Here is a 15,000-nt window from a genome sequence, read left to right as displayed (position 1 = left end):
GGATTTTGGACTTATTTGCTTGCACCTTTCATAGGAAAATGATATCAGTCTTTATGCTTTGCCTTTCGCTATTTGTATATGTGTGTGCACCCTACAATATTTTTATTATCTTTTTATATATATATATATATATATATATTGGATTCAAAATGGTTCAATCGGAGCCAAAACCTTTGGAAATATACTGTACTTGAAAGGCGGTGAATGGCAGAAACGTTAGCACAACGGGCAAAATGCTTAGCCGTATTTCTTCTGTCGTTACGTTCTGAGTTCAAATTCCGCCGAGGTCGACTTTGCCTTTCATCCTTTCGGGATCGATAAATTAATTAAATGCCAAGGGTCTTGGTTACTGCCTCTGTGAGGCCCAACACCCGCAAGGAACTCAGCCACCTCCATGAGGCCATATATATAAGTTTCCAATCAACCCATTTTCAATCCAGTGACTGAGGATGATACCATGTAAAAAGTACTGGTGCTGGTGTCACATAAAAGCACCTAGTACACTCTGAAAAGTGGCTGGTGTTAGGAAGGGCATCAGGCAATAGAAACCATGCCAGAAAAGATAATGGAATTTGGTACATGCCCCAGCCTTATCAGCTCCTGTTAAACCATCCGAGCTATGCTAGCATGAAAAACAGATGTTAAATGATGATGATGACCGGCCCTTCATAAATGTTCTTGGTTCTAAATATTATTCTACATAGGCGCAGGAGTGGCTGTGTGGTAAGTAGCTTGCTTACCAACCACATGGTTCCGGGTTCATTCCCACCTGCGTGGCACCTTGGGCAAGTGACTTCTACTATAGCCTCAGGTCGACCAAAGCCTTGTGAGTGGATTTGGTAGACGGAAACTGGAAGAAGCCCATCGTATATATGTATATATATATGTTTGTGTGTCTGTGTTTGTCCACCCACCATTGCTTGACAACCGACGATGGTGTGTTTACGTCCCTGTAACTTAGCGGTTCAGCAAAAGAGACTGATAGAATAAGTACTAGGCTTACAAAGAATAAGTCCTGGGGTCGATTTACTCGACTAAAAGGTGGTGCTCCAGCATAGCCACAGTCAAATGACTGAAACAAGTAAAGAGTATATACATGAACTAGTTACACAATCAGCAGTGTTCATGACACACTGGAGCTATAACAGGAAGTAATCTCACCACCACAACAAGTATTTGCAATCTTCTGTATCGAGTATCTTCTTCCTCTTGTCTGTGAGGTCAAACATGCACACACACATCCGTGCATGTATAGTTATAGCCACACGGCTAGGTCCGTTTTCTACTTTGGGTTCAATTTCATTGCACAGCAGTTTGGGCAAGTACTTCCAAAAGCAATTTCAGAATGACCAATGTCTTTTGACTGGAATTTGGTAGACAGAAACTTGAGTTGAAACCCATGGGTAAGGTGTGTTTGTGTGTGCACGCGTGCATGTGAGTGTTTGTGTGTGTGTTCATTTAGCAGTAAAAATCATTATCAATCAGTATAAATGAGTGAGTGAAGCCATGTACCTTTAAGTCAAAGTATAAATTGGTGATTCAACAAGATACATTTTATGGTTATAACAAATGATTAAAGCCCTTCAAGGGACTATGACAGTGTGGCCTCAGTCCTGTTTCTGAAAACATGAACACAGAACATGATCTGTAAGATTCTAATTGAATATATTGAAGCACAGGCTTGGCTGTATGGTACTTGGACCTTTTACTACAGCCCTAGGCTGAGCAAAGCTTTGAGAGCGGATTTGGGCGACAGAACTGAAAGGAGCCTATCCATGTGTATAGATGTTTACATTCTGTGCTCACTAAAAATGGTAAACTTTGTCGACAATTCTCTGACAACAAATCTTCTGCTAGGTTTGTACTTTCAAAGACATTGGGAATAAAAGTATCCCTTATTTGAAAAACAGTTAAGAGGTGACAAGAGGAGCATCCAGTTGTGAACCCATGCTCACATGGAAAGATGGACATAAAAATGAACACACACAAACACACAATGGCCAATATATATATATATATATATATGTTGGTTGGTTAATTGCTTTCACTAGTGATGTTTTGCATCATATACAGAGATGTGGAGAGAGAGAGAGTGTGTGTGTAAAAGCGAGATACAGAGAGAAGTGCTGGAAGAGTGCACATACAAGGTTTAGTGGCAGGTAATGAGTAAAGGAATACTATAGACACACATACAGTGCAAGTGAAGTAAATAACAGAGTAGTTACCTTAAGAGTTATACAATTGAGAAATTTGTTTTATTTAATTTTATTTTAAGTTAATAAATATCTGCAATGGTGATTGGATAGAGATGAAGTGCCAAAACACAACCCAAAAAAGAATATTCACCAAAACTAGCTAATGGTGTCTGTTTGGTGGTCCAGTGCTGGTATCACCCACAACAGCTTCATGAGACCTGGTAAGTCAGTTACAGCGGATGAATACATCAACCAATTGGATGAAATGATGAGTGAACTTGCAATTAAACCGAGATTGGTCAACAGAGACAGGTCAATTCTCTTGCAAGATGATGTTTGACCACATGTTACACAAAGAACGCTACTCAAGTTACAGGAACCGAACTTGGAAGTAGTCTGTCATCCACCATATTCACCAGACCTTGCACTGACTATTTTTCAGGCATTAGACAACTTTTTGCAAGGAAAAAACTTCAAATCTGAAGAAGATGCAAAAACAGCCTTTTGTGATTTCATTCTCCAAACTTCTTCGCTGCCATCGATAAGATGGCAAAATTGTGCTGATAATTTAGGTACATACTTTGATTAACTGCATTGCTTTTTGTTGAGATAAAGTAAAATAAATTTTCAGTTCAAAATCAGATATTTCATTCTTAATGCCACACAAACACACACACACACACACACACACACACACACACACAAGGCAGTGCTGAAAAGTTCCTGGTTTTAAGAGTATTATGAAAAGCTTGGTTGGAAGCCCAAACTTCCAAGTTCTTTTACAAGGCTTGGAAAAACTGAAGGACCGCTGCAATAAGCAGGTGAATCCAAGAGGTGAATATTCTGTATAAAATCATAATTAACTGATCCGACTGTATTTTTTTTTTACTCAAATCCAGGAACTTTTCAGCTCTCCCTTGCACATAAATATATACATGCCTGGCCTTGCCAGTTACTATCAAGAAGCTGGTAAGGCCAGGGGCCTCACAAAAGATATAGTACTCAATGCATGTAGCAGGATTTATTCATTTGAAGCTTCATGATTCCTCCATTGCTACTCAGAGTTCTGTGCCACATGCAAGCGCAATCTTCATGTATAACTGCATAAATACATCTAAATATGTAATGTGATAGTCTTGAGTGTAAAATAAAGTATTACACCCAAATTAGTAAAGAAAGAGGTCAAATTAGTAAAGAAAGAGGTCAAATTGTGAGGTCATGTTTAAAAATACTACCGTCTTAATAGAGTTCCATAATGATAATAACAGGAGAACCATTCCTTAGTAAATTAGTCATGACAGAAATGGAAGCAATTATCTCAGAAATGAATTCACAGTTCATTCCAGACACAATGAGGCAGAGAAGTATGGATGGGTTTCTTTGTGTTTATACACACACAGATACAGACATACATATACATACATACAGACACACACACACATATATATACACATATATACATACAGGCGGCGAGCTAGCAGAACCATTACCACGCCGGGCGAAATGCGTAGCTGTTTTTCGTCTGTCGATACGTTCCGAGTTCAAATTCTGCCGAGGTCGACTTTGCCTTTCATCCTTTCGGGGTCGATAAATTAAGTACCAGTTACGCACTGGGGTCGATGTAATCGACTTAATCCCTTTGTCTGTCCTTGTTTGTCCCCTCTGTGTTATTAGCCCCTTGTGGGTAGTAAAGAAATATATATACATACATACATACATACATACATACATACATATGTATATACAGTTACAGACACATATTGACATATATATGTGTGTATGTATATAAAGGTAGTGGGGCTCCAAAAGGGGTCTCAGGGAGTAGCGTCCCTGCCTTTCTGAGCTAGTTTTCCACCACATTTCTTAAAAATCGTGGTAGAGGCCTTGGTGTCGGGACCACATGTCTAGAAACTGAGGTTGGGGGTAAGCAAGGGCATGCACCCCGTAGAAAATCCAGCTCCAAAAAAGCCTCATGATAGCAACGGAGAATGGGCACCAACCAGTGTAAAGGATGGTGTGGGTTGCACCTACCTACCTCAGTTGCTGGCATGCTAACGATTCTGCCAGCTCGCCACTTTATAATGATATTCTTTCTATTATAGGCACAAGGCCTGAAATTTTGGGGAAGGTGGGGGGCCAGTCAATTAGATTAACCCCAGTATGTAACTGGTACTTCATTTATTGACCCTGAAAGGATGAAAGTCAAACTCGGCAGAATTTAAGCTCAGAGCCAGCCTTCCCTGGCACCTGTACCAGTGGCACATAAAAAGCACCCACTACACTCAGAGTGGTTGGCGTTAGGAAGGGCATCCAGCTGTAGAAACACTGCCAGATCAGACTGGAGCCTAGTGCAGCCTCCTGGCTTCCCAAACCCCGGTCGAACCGTCCAACCTGTGCTATCACGGAAAACGGACGTTAAACGATGATGATGATGATGAACATAGCAAAGATTGGTAATAATGACAATGTTTAGTTGTAGGTCAGTCATGATCCAGTAAACAACTTAGTGGTTTGGAAAATAGAGTGTGACAGAATAAGTACCAGTTTTAGAGTACTGAACTGATTTGGTCAACTAAACCTTCCAAGAGATTGGCTGTGGCGTCATCATAGTCACAATCCAATGAACTGAAACAAGGAAAACGATAAAAATGCATGCGCAGGTATTTGTAAAACTTTACTGATATACAGGGTGGCCCAAAAGTAGGTTTACAGTTATTTAACTATCTCTTTCGCATTCATATATTAACAGTTCAGATCTTGATTATAAAAAAATATGAAACCAGTATTCTATGCTAATTTAGCTAATTTTAACTTAGAAAATTTAAATGTAATAAAACATTTTAAAAGAAATTGAAAATGCCTACGTGATAACTATAAACCTACTTTTGGGCCAACATTCTATTAACACATCCTCATTAAATAGGATATAAAGATTGGTGTTCAGTATAAATACTGCTTCAGTTAGTAATAATTATTTTAAAAAATAAACCTGCAGGCTATTTGCAACATCAGTGACTGAATAGTCACTGTTATTCTATACACCATTGGTAGTGAGATCTGGCTAGGAAGCTGCAAGCATATGCCTGCAACTGAGGAAGCGCATGTATGTTGAAATTACAGGATCTAGCACTTCTAGCACACATACTGGATGATTCTCATCTGCTAGTGATGTTATGTCAGTGCTCTTAACACAGTACATCTATATGCGGGGGTCTCTCAAAATGGATACCACAGCAATGCAGCACTGTAATAATATATCCACATTGAGTGGGATACAAAAATTGCCATTCAGTATTAATACTTGTGCTACTGTGGCTAGGCACAAACGTTGCTAACCACATGGTTTCAGGTTCAGTCTCACTGCATGGTACCATGGGCAGAAGTCGTCTGCTGCAGGCATGGGTCAACCAAAGCCTTCAGAAACTGAAAGAAGCCCATCAACTGTGCATGTGTGTGTTGGCGTGTTTATATCCCTCTAAGTTAGCAGTTCAGCAAAAGACACCAATATAATAAGTACCAGCTTAAAAAGAAAGAAAGAAAAAAAAAAGGAGTACTATGGTTCATTCTTTAAACCAAAATTCCTCAAGTCAGAGCTCCAGCATGGCCACAGCCTGATGACTGAAACAAGTAAAAGAATAAAAGAATATACACATACACACATGCAGAATGAGTCAGAAAATCTCTTTAGCATTTAAATGATATATAAAATCTTGTTTTTTTGTTTTTGTTTTGTTAGAATGTTTTTATATATTTTTAGAATATTTGGTATTTTGTTTTGAATATCTTTTGATGTTTTGTATATTTTAGAGGAACACTTTTATCAAAACATGCATCACTGTCCTAAAAATGGCACTATATATATATATATATATATATATATATATATAATGTATGTGTGTATCTATTTTTTCGCTATGCCTGTCGCTCGGAATCAATGGTTACTTGGTAGCATGTAGCATGATTTCACCAACTGCTTTAGGTCTCCCTGTGTAGCTATGAGCAGGCACAAACACACTCTTGACACACTTCCGCACCCGTTCACCTTTACTCAGTCGAACATCCGGGATATAACAGATAGAAGAGGAGAAGGAATCTCCAACTCCATCCCTTACTCAGCTGGTACTCTTTCCCCGCTGTGTAGAATGGAGCAATGCAAAATGTTATTTTCCTTCTTCAAAAACACATTGCTCCAAACCTGCAAGTCCAAGAATGAATATATATGCTGGAAGTGACTTAAATCGTCCTTTATATAGAACAGGGGTTCTCAACCATTTTTAACCAATGGACCCCTTTGATTGTTATTTTATTCTGGTGGACCCCCATTGCTATTCAATTTTTAAAAACTAGTTTTCTAGAAGTTTCTTCCAAAATTCCTGTTTTGTTTTCCACCCATTAACTTGTGTAGGTTGAATTATGTAAAGTGTCAGAGAAAGAAACCCAGCTGTTTCTTGCAATACATATATATCTAAAACAAAACTTTTTTTTCAGGGGCCCTTAAAATAATCTTGTGGATTCCCAATTAACTATTTTGCTGAGTGGACCCCCGAAAATCTTATATAAACCATCAAAGAAACCCAGCTGTTTTTTGCAATACATATATCTAAAACAAAACTTTTTTTCAGGGGCCCTTAAAATACTCTTCTGGATTCCCAATTAACTATTTTGCTGAGTGGACCTCCGAAAATCTTATATAAACCATCAAGGGCTATATGGATCCCGGTTGAGAATCCCTGATATAGAGGAACTTTGGTTTACGAATGCTTCTCATCATGAGAAAATCAGTTTACAAACCGTTTTTCAAATGCAGAACATCTTAGGTATTTCAAGTAATGAACACGAATGACTCCGATGATTGGTGATGAGCTGGGAGCATCAGCAAGAGGGTGTCAGTCGCTGTTTAGCTTTCACTCAGTGCACATCCCAGCTCGAAATCACCACCATGGGGAAAACAGTTTCTGTTTGAGAACATTTTGGGTGATACATAGCCTTCAGGAAGAAGTTCCACTATATGTGTGGTAAGTAGCTTGCTCACCAAACCACATGGTTCCGGATTCAGTCCCACTGCATGGCACCTTGGGTAAGTGTCTTCTACTATAGCCTCGATCTGATCAAAGCCTTGTGAGTGGATTTGGTAGACGGAGACTGAAAGAAGCCCATCATATATATGTATATATATGTGTGTGTGTGTGTTTGTGTTTGTGCCCCCAACATCGCTTGACAACCGATGCTGGTGTGTTTACGTCCCCATAACTTAGCGGTGCGGCAAGAGAGACCGATAGAATAAGTACTAGGCTTATGAAGAATAAGTCCCGAGGTCGATTTTCTCGACTAAAGGCAGTGCTCCAGCATGGCCACAGTCAAATGACTGAAACAAGTAGAAGAGAGAGTAAAGATATATATATATATATATATATATGATGGGCTTCTTTCAGTTTCCGTCTACCAAATCCACTCACAAGGCTTTGGTTGGCCCAAGGCTATAGTAGAAGACACTTGCTCAAAGTGCCACGCAGTGGGACTGAACCCAGAACCATGTGGTTGGGAAGCAAGTTTCTTACCACACAGCCACATTCTTTTACTTGTTTCAGTTGTTTGATTGTAGCTATACTGGGGCACCACTTTGAAGGGTCTTAGTTGAACAAATCAACCCCAGGACTTATTCTTTTTTTTTAAAGCCTAGTACTTACTGTATTGGTCTCTTTTGCTGAACTGCTAAGTTACGGGGATGTAAACACATCATCACTGGTTGACAAGTGGTGGTGGAAGTTGAATACAGACACTGATACACTCATAGATAGATACATACACACACACACACACACACACACACATATGACAGGCTTCTTTCATCAAATCCACTCACAAGACATTTGTCGGCCTGAAGCTATAGTAGGATTGAACCTAGAACCATGCAATTGGAAAGCAAGCTTCTTACCACACAGCCATGCCTGCGCTTACATATATATGTGTGTGTGTGTGTGTATATATATATATATATATATATATATATGAATGTATGTATATACACACACACACATGCACAGACACATACACACATATATACACATACATACATAGTAAAACGGACATTTAAGTCACCCTGTAGATGTACATTCGCACACATACACAGAAACAGCTTCTCTGACTTGAAGGAAGAAGCAGCTTTACACACACACACACACACACACACACACACACACGCACACACACAAACACACACACACACACACACACACGCTCCTTGTGATATCTTCTTCTATGAGTCATCCCTCTCAATAAGCATTTACAATGGCTGTAATGCGTGTACGTATGTGTATGCATATGTGTGTACATGTATATGTGTGTGTGTGTGTCTGTGAGTGTGTAGCCTTAAAGAAACAGTGACTGCTTCTATCTACTTAGTTATCGATTCTCCTTACACAACACACATACACACACACACTCACATGCAAACTAACACACACACACACACATACACACACTCATGCATATATATGACATGTATGATTCTCAAGCAGCAACAACCCCCCCCCTCCTATGCCAACACCAACACCATCATCATCATCATCATCATAGTCAACAAGACCAATTTTACTGATGTTGCAACAGCAAATGGTAACAGCATCATCCATTGGCAGCAGAAATAGGCTGGAAAACTTTGCAGCTGTCTGTTTGGTGCTGGTTGCATGGAATTAAGAATGGCACTACATTATTTCTTATTGTTGTGTGAGAGAGAGAGAGAAAGAGAGAAAGAAATGACAATGAACGGAAGAACAACAGCAGCAACAAAAACAACATTTGAGTATAGGTAAGATGACAAGAAAAAGTGGGAATAAGAAAGAAGATGGGGGGTGGGGAGAGGTAGGGAAAGAAAAGGAAAGGAAAAAGAAAAGAAAGAAAAGCGAAAGGAAAACAACAAAGAAAGAGAAGAGATAAAGAAAGGCAAGAACGAATAAATGAAAGGAAAAAAAGAAAAGAATAAGGAAAAAGAAAGAAGCCTGAAGTAACAACCGTAACAACAACAACAACAACTGAAAAAGACGGGAGAGAGGGAGAAAGCAACAACAACAACAACAATGACAACAGCTGCAATAAAATGCAACATGACAAGATAATTGAAGAACTGCAATGAACAACAAATACAACAACAAATGAATTGTTGATGACAACAGAAACAATGACAGGTGCAGGCCTGGCTGTGGAGGTGAGAAGCTTGCTTCCCAACCACATGGTTCCAGGTTCGGTCCCACTGTGTGGCACCTGGGGCAAGTGTCTTCTCCTATAGCCTCGGGCCGACCAAAGCCTTTGTGAGTGGATTTGGCACAGGGGAAACTGAAAGAAGCCCATTATGCGTATGTCGTTATCATCAGCATTTAATGTCCGTCTTTCATGCCGTCCGATATGCATGTGTCTCCTTGTGTCTGTTGGTCCCCCTCCACCCACAACCACCACCACTTGTCAACCAATGTCGGTGTGTTTATACTCCTGTAACTTAGCAGTTCAGCAAAAAAAGACCAATGGAATGAGTACCAAAATACCAAAGAAAAAAAAGAAAAAAGTACTTGGGGGGGAGGTCAATGCATTTGACAAAGTTTTCAAGTCATTAGATTGTACTCCAGCATGGCCACAGTCTATTGACTGAATCAATTAAAAGATAAGATATAGCAGCAGTAGCAACAACAACAACAACAGCAACAGCAACAACAACAACATTATCAACAGTAACAATCGCTGTATCTCTCAGAAACAAACAAGAAACATTATTGCTTGACCAGCTAGAAACAGCAAGTAAATTTACCAGGTCATATCTGAATGTTTAAAATAAAGAAGGACACATCAAGTTCCTGATACAGTACAGCTGAGTTGAGGTGGTCATAGCTGAAATGGTGTGACTATAAAGGCTGGCCTCAGAGGTTAAACAACATAGATAGTATAGGCAGTCATTCAAACTGCTAGAAATAGCAACCAAATCTAACTCAAATCACATTCTAGCATTTTCAATGAGGAAGAACACATTGAATGATGTCATCCTTGATAAAATAAATTTGAGAGTAAGGCAACTGCAATTCCTTTTATTCATGTCTGTTTGAATAGGAATGACATCTATTTCTAGCAGACAAATCAACCACACAGAGTGAACAACAGAGCTTTTACTTGGTCGCCTGGCCTACTTGAAAGAGCAGTGAAATCTCCCTAAAATCACATTCTAACATCATGGAAAATGATGGATGATATGGTCCTGGATTTCCTGATCATAGTAAAACAGACAGGATGATAGTGGCTGGAGTGTCTTTGGCCATAAGTCTGCTCGGCTAAGGTTGACACGGGGCTAAAGAATAACAGCCACAATGTAAAGGCCTCCAACCCCACCCTCAATGGATCATGGTTACATCTATAGGATTCAGTAAAATATCATACCTAAATGTGCAGCCATGGTTGTATTGTTAAGGAACTTGCTTTGCAACCACACGGTTTTGGGTTCAGTCCTACCAAGTGGCACCTTGTGAAGTGTCTTCTACCACAGCTATGAGCCAACCTATGCCTTGTGAGGAAACTGTGTGGAAACTCATCATATATACCTCTGAGTGTCTACATGTATGCGTGTGTATCATTGTGCTTGGCACCCCTCTCACTTGGCACCCAGTGTTGGTTTGTTTACATCCCTATAACTTAGCAGTTCAACAAAGGGCCTGATACAATAAGTACTGGAGTTGATTTGTTTAGCTAAACCCATTGAGTCAATGCCCCAGCATGGCCACAATCCAATGACTGAAATATGTAAAAGATAAAGATATTTTTCTCAGAATACATTTGCAAATTGTCTTTTCATGTTGATTATTCAAGAGAAGGGCAGGAGCCACAGTGTTTCCCCATAAGCCAAGTGTTTGTACACACGCACACATACACACACACACATTGTACTACAAGTACACAAAGGACAAAAATGTGTTTACACAAAGTCTTCAGAATGGAATCAAACTTCTTTTAATTGAAGAAATTGCAGAATTTTATGATAAAATCTTAAATGGCACACGCTTAAAATTCGTGGGCCTTTGCTTAGGTGGTTAATATGATGATGGAGCAATGGTTATACATGCTTGTTCATAAGAGCAGCCAGCAGGGCCATCGCTAAGCCTCTGCAACCCCTGTGGTCGCAGGGGAGCCTATGCGGTTGAGGGGCCCCATTTGAAGATCAAAGTATGTAGATGAGTCAGCTATTTACTTTGGTTAAGATGTAGAACAAGAATTAAACTATCGATGTTAACGCAAAATTTCAAGAAATAAAATGGCAATACATTGTACCGGGAAAAGTTCTTGTAAAAATATTGCATTGTACCATGAATGTCCCTACCTAAATGTTCTTTAGGATAACGTGAAATATTGAACTTCAGATAGAATAAAGTAAAATATAGCTGTGAATAAACAGTGCGTAGATTATGAATTTTGATTAAAGGGATGGGGTCTCAGAAACAAAAAGTTGCAGGGACCCTCTAAAAGTCACACGACGGGGGCTGGCAACAAGGATAATCTAGTTACCCTTAGCCCTCAGAACCCCCAACAGCCGCTATTCTGGCCACTAGCCATAGATACAAATACCCCAGTGGCCAGTTTACTGACTGTCACGTTGCGCTGTTTACAAAAATACCCCAGCAGCCGCTATTCCGGCCGCCAGTCACAGATACAAATACAAATTCTGGCTGCCAGTCGCAAATACGATGACCCCAGTCGCCGCTTTACCAGCCAGTATTTTCTGCATTGGAAAAGCAGACAGTAACTGCTGGCACCACAAGCGCCAGTATTGGCGATAAAACAAAAAAAGAAAGAAAAAAAACAAGAGGTAAGGACAATGTTGCCCTCTATTTGGCATTTTATTTCAATATGAGAGAAAGAAAACACATTTTAGTGACACTGAAACAATATTAGGTGGGAAATAAATTTTTTTGGCTCTTTTACCCAGGGAACTTGGGGTGAGGGTGCTCAGGACAACAAATATCTGGGGTTCAAAGGGTTAAGGTTGATTGGTGACTTGTGTCAGTGCTTTTCAAACTTTTTGCTGGAGCGGAACCCCAAGGAAACATTCCACTGGCTCGAGGAACCCCTGTGCAATAATTTAATAGTCTTATGCACACATATCTGCACAGGAGACTTTAAAATTACTGTCGATTTTAGCAGTTTTGTAACTTCTTGCAGAACCCCTGCACTGTACTGGCAGAACCCTAACGTTCCGAGGAACACTGGTTGAAAACCACTGACTTGTGTAGTGACTTTGTAGAAAGTGAAGAAGAGTTGCACATTGTGAACTTCAGTCTCTTGTCTGTGATTTTCTTCAATTCAGAGACAAAAACCAGGTGAAGATGACTGCAGGTGGAGACAGATGCAATGGATGACCAAGGTGTCACACTTGCCTCATCCTGCTCTCTGCACTTTACAACACATTGCTATAATCGCCTTCCCCTCCATTGAACCATGAGTTTGTCAGATCCAACCTTGGCATGCACAGGTTTTTGAGGAGATGGAACCCCACCACCACCCTCAGCCACATATCTTGACATTACACAATTGTTGTCAATGTATGTTTACTCTTACTTGTTTCAGTCATTTGTCTGCGGCCATGCTGGAGCACCGCCTTTAGTCGAGCAAATTGATCCCAGGACTTATTCTTTGTAAGCCTAGCACTTATTCTGTCAGTCACTTTTTGCCAAACTGCTAAGTTAGGTGGATGTAAACACACCAACATTGGTTGTCAAGTGATGCGGTGGGACAAACACAGACACAAACATATACATACATATATATATATATATATACATATATATGACGGGCTTCTTTCAGTTTCCGTCTACCAAATCCACTCACAAGGCTTTGATTGGCCTGAGGCTATAGTAGAAGACACTTGCCAAAGGTGTCATGAAGTGGGAACTGAACCAGGAACCACGACGTTGGTAAGCAAACTACTTACCACACAGCCACTCCTATCATCCATTTCCAATATTCTGTGAGAATGTGTCTGGCTGTGAGGAAATAATACCTTGCTTGGAAACAAGAGGGGCATTTGGTTACAGAAAATCAGCATCAATAAGCTTCATCCCCACCCACCCACCCACCCTATGCAAGCATGGAAAAGTGAACATTATAACAATGATGATGACAATGTTGATGATTGCATTTTGATAACAAAAGCATTGTTAATTATCCATTTAATTTTAGGATGTTGTAGAATCCTTAACTCTTTTCTAACTCTGGTAATAACGGTGGGTTCTTAATTCTTAAAGGATTCATAGGAGCACTATTATGACACAGCACATGTCTTGAGAGTTCTAAAACTGGTGCAGCCTGTCCTCCTCCAGGAGAGAACACAGCTGATTTCTTCAAGAAAGAGGAGGATCTATCCCAGTCTCAGACTGAAAATTATTGACCTTGAAATGAAGAAATCATTTGAACTAAAAGTGCAGAGCGCAAGAATGAATACTACAAGTAATTCTGATTCTCTAACAACTCTGCCAAAATGCCATTTTATGAAAATGCTTGGGCCTTCAATTCCAGATGAAATCATAGGAATATCATTGTAAGCCATGTCTCAGGAAACTTTTTTGAACCTGACAAAACTCATCCTTCTTCAGATCTGACCATAGACAATTTCTTCCAGAGAAAAGGAGAGGAAAAATTAGCCTCAGTATTGCACTTGAACCATATTAACACTAAAAGCATGAAAGCAAAGACAGCATCAACAGGTTTCACATGGCTTCATTCATATCCATATGAGCACATTCGGTTTCTCAATCATTGATGTATGAAGTTTTAGCACAAGCAGCTAACATCAATTTATTAACATGAAATGTCAATTTAACAGATAATGCCATTTTATCAACAAAAAAATGTCAATTTATTAACAGGAAATAATTTATTAACATGCAGCATTAATCTATTAACTGTTAGAGTCAATTTATCATTAGATTAGTAATGTCAAATTAACAAGAAATGTCATTTTATTAACACGAAGTGTCAAATACTAAAATGCAAAGTCAATTTATTAACAAGTGTCAATTTATAATGGACAAATAAAACTTCACAGGCAAACTTTCTAAGAAATTACTATACACATTTCTTTTATCTGTGTTTTGTTTGATCTTGTATTTAAGTATAAGTACGTATGACGTATGTATATAGCTGTATGTATCATATACAATATCAACATAAACAAGTTGCTCTTTATGTATATGTATATGCATGTGAATACACAATACAAAAATAATTTACATTTACACAAAGCATTTACAGCTACATAAACATGCATTCATAGTCATGTAGACATTCGTACATACAGAGAAGCTAATTTATATTCATATGACAGCACAAGTCTCACACACATACACACACACATGTATACATTATACATAAATGTGTGCGCATGTACTAACATACATACATTGAAATACAAAAGTGTGTTTCTGCACGTGAACACATTGCACTCACACTAATCATATTATGTTGAAGTAGTAACACCCCGCCATTTACCATTCTAAACTCTTCTATCACTACCTCCACCACTCATCCATTATCATCAAAAACTAGAACAGGTGTGATATTGTTTACTACATATAGTGCAATGTCTACACTGTATTGCCCTGTCTTCTGATATCACATGCAATTATTATTGTTATTGCTGATAAAAAGTGGTTTTCTTTGGGGGTCATAACAGTGATGGTTTGAATGCTGGTAGGGGAGATATTTGTGGTTTGATATGAGGGTTGTATGGGGTGGGTGGGTTGATAAGGCTGTGGTATGGATGGTCGAGATGGTGGTG

At 39.3% G+C, this 15,000-nt stretch overlaps 1 protein-coding gene and 1 long non-coding RNA gene across 3 annotated transcripts in view; one reads left to right on the top strand and one right to left on the bottom strand.

Annotated features, from left to right (window-relative positions):
* Nucleotides 1-15,000, bottom strand: part of LOC115220412 (tyrosine-protein phosphatase non-receptor type 13) — a 278,782-nt gene that overhangs the window by 110,988 nt on the left and 152,794 nt on the right. The window lies entirely within an intron of this gene.
* LOC118766482 overlaps nucleotides 3,976-15,000 on the top strand; it is a 22,437-nt gene continuing 11,412 nt past the window's right edge. Inside the window, exons 1-2 of the long non-coding RNA XR_005002421.1 lie at nucleotides 3,976-3,986; nucleotides 9,380-9,433. This is a non-coding gene — a long non-coding RNA (uncharacterized LOC118766482). The remainder of the gene's footprint in view (nucleotides 3,987-9,379; nucleotides 9,434-15,000) is intronic.

Source organism: Octopus sinensis, linkage group LG16, assembly GCF_006345805.1.
Source record: "Octopus sinensis linkage group LG16, ASM634580v1, whole genome shotgun sequence".
Taxonomy (NCBI): Eukaryota; Metazoa; Mollusca; class Cephalopoda; order Octopoda; family Octopodidae; genus Octopus; species Octopus sinensis.
The sequence above is the reverse complement of the archived record's forward strand: the minus strand, read 5'-3'. Positions and strand labels throughout refer to the sequence as shown.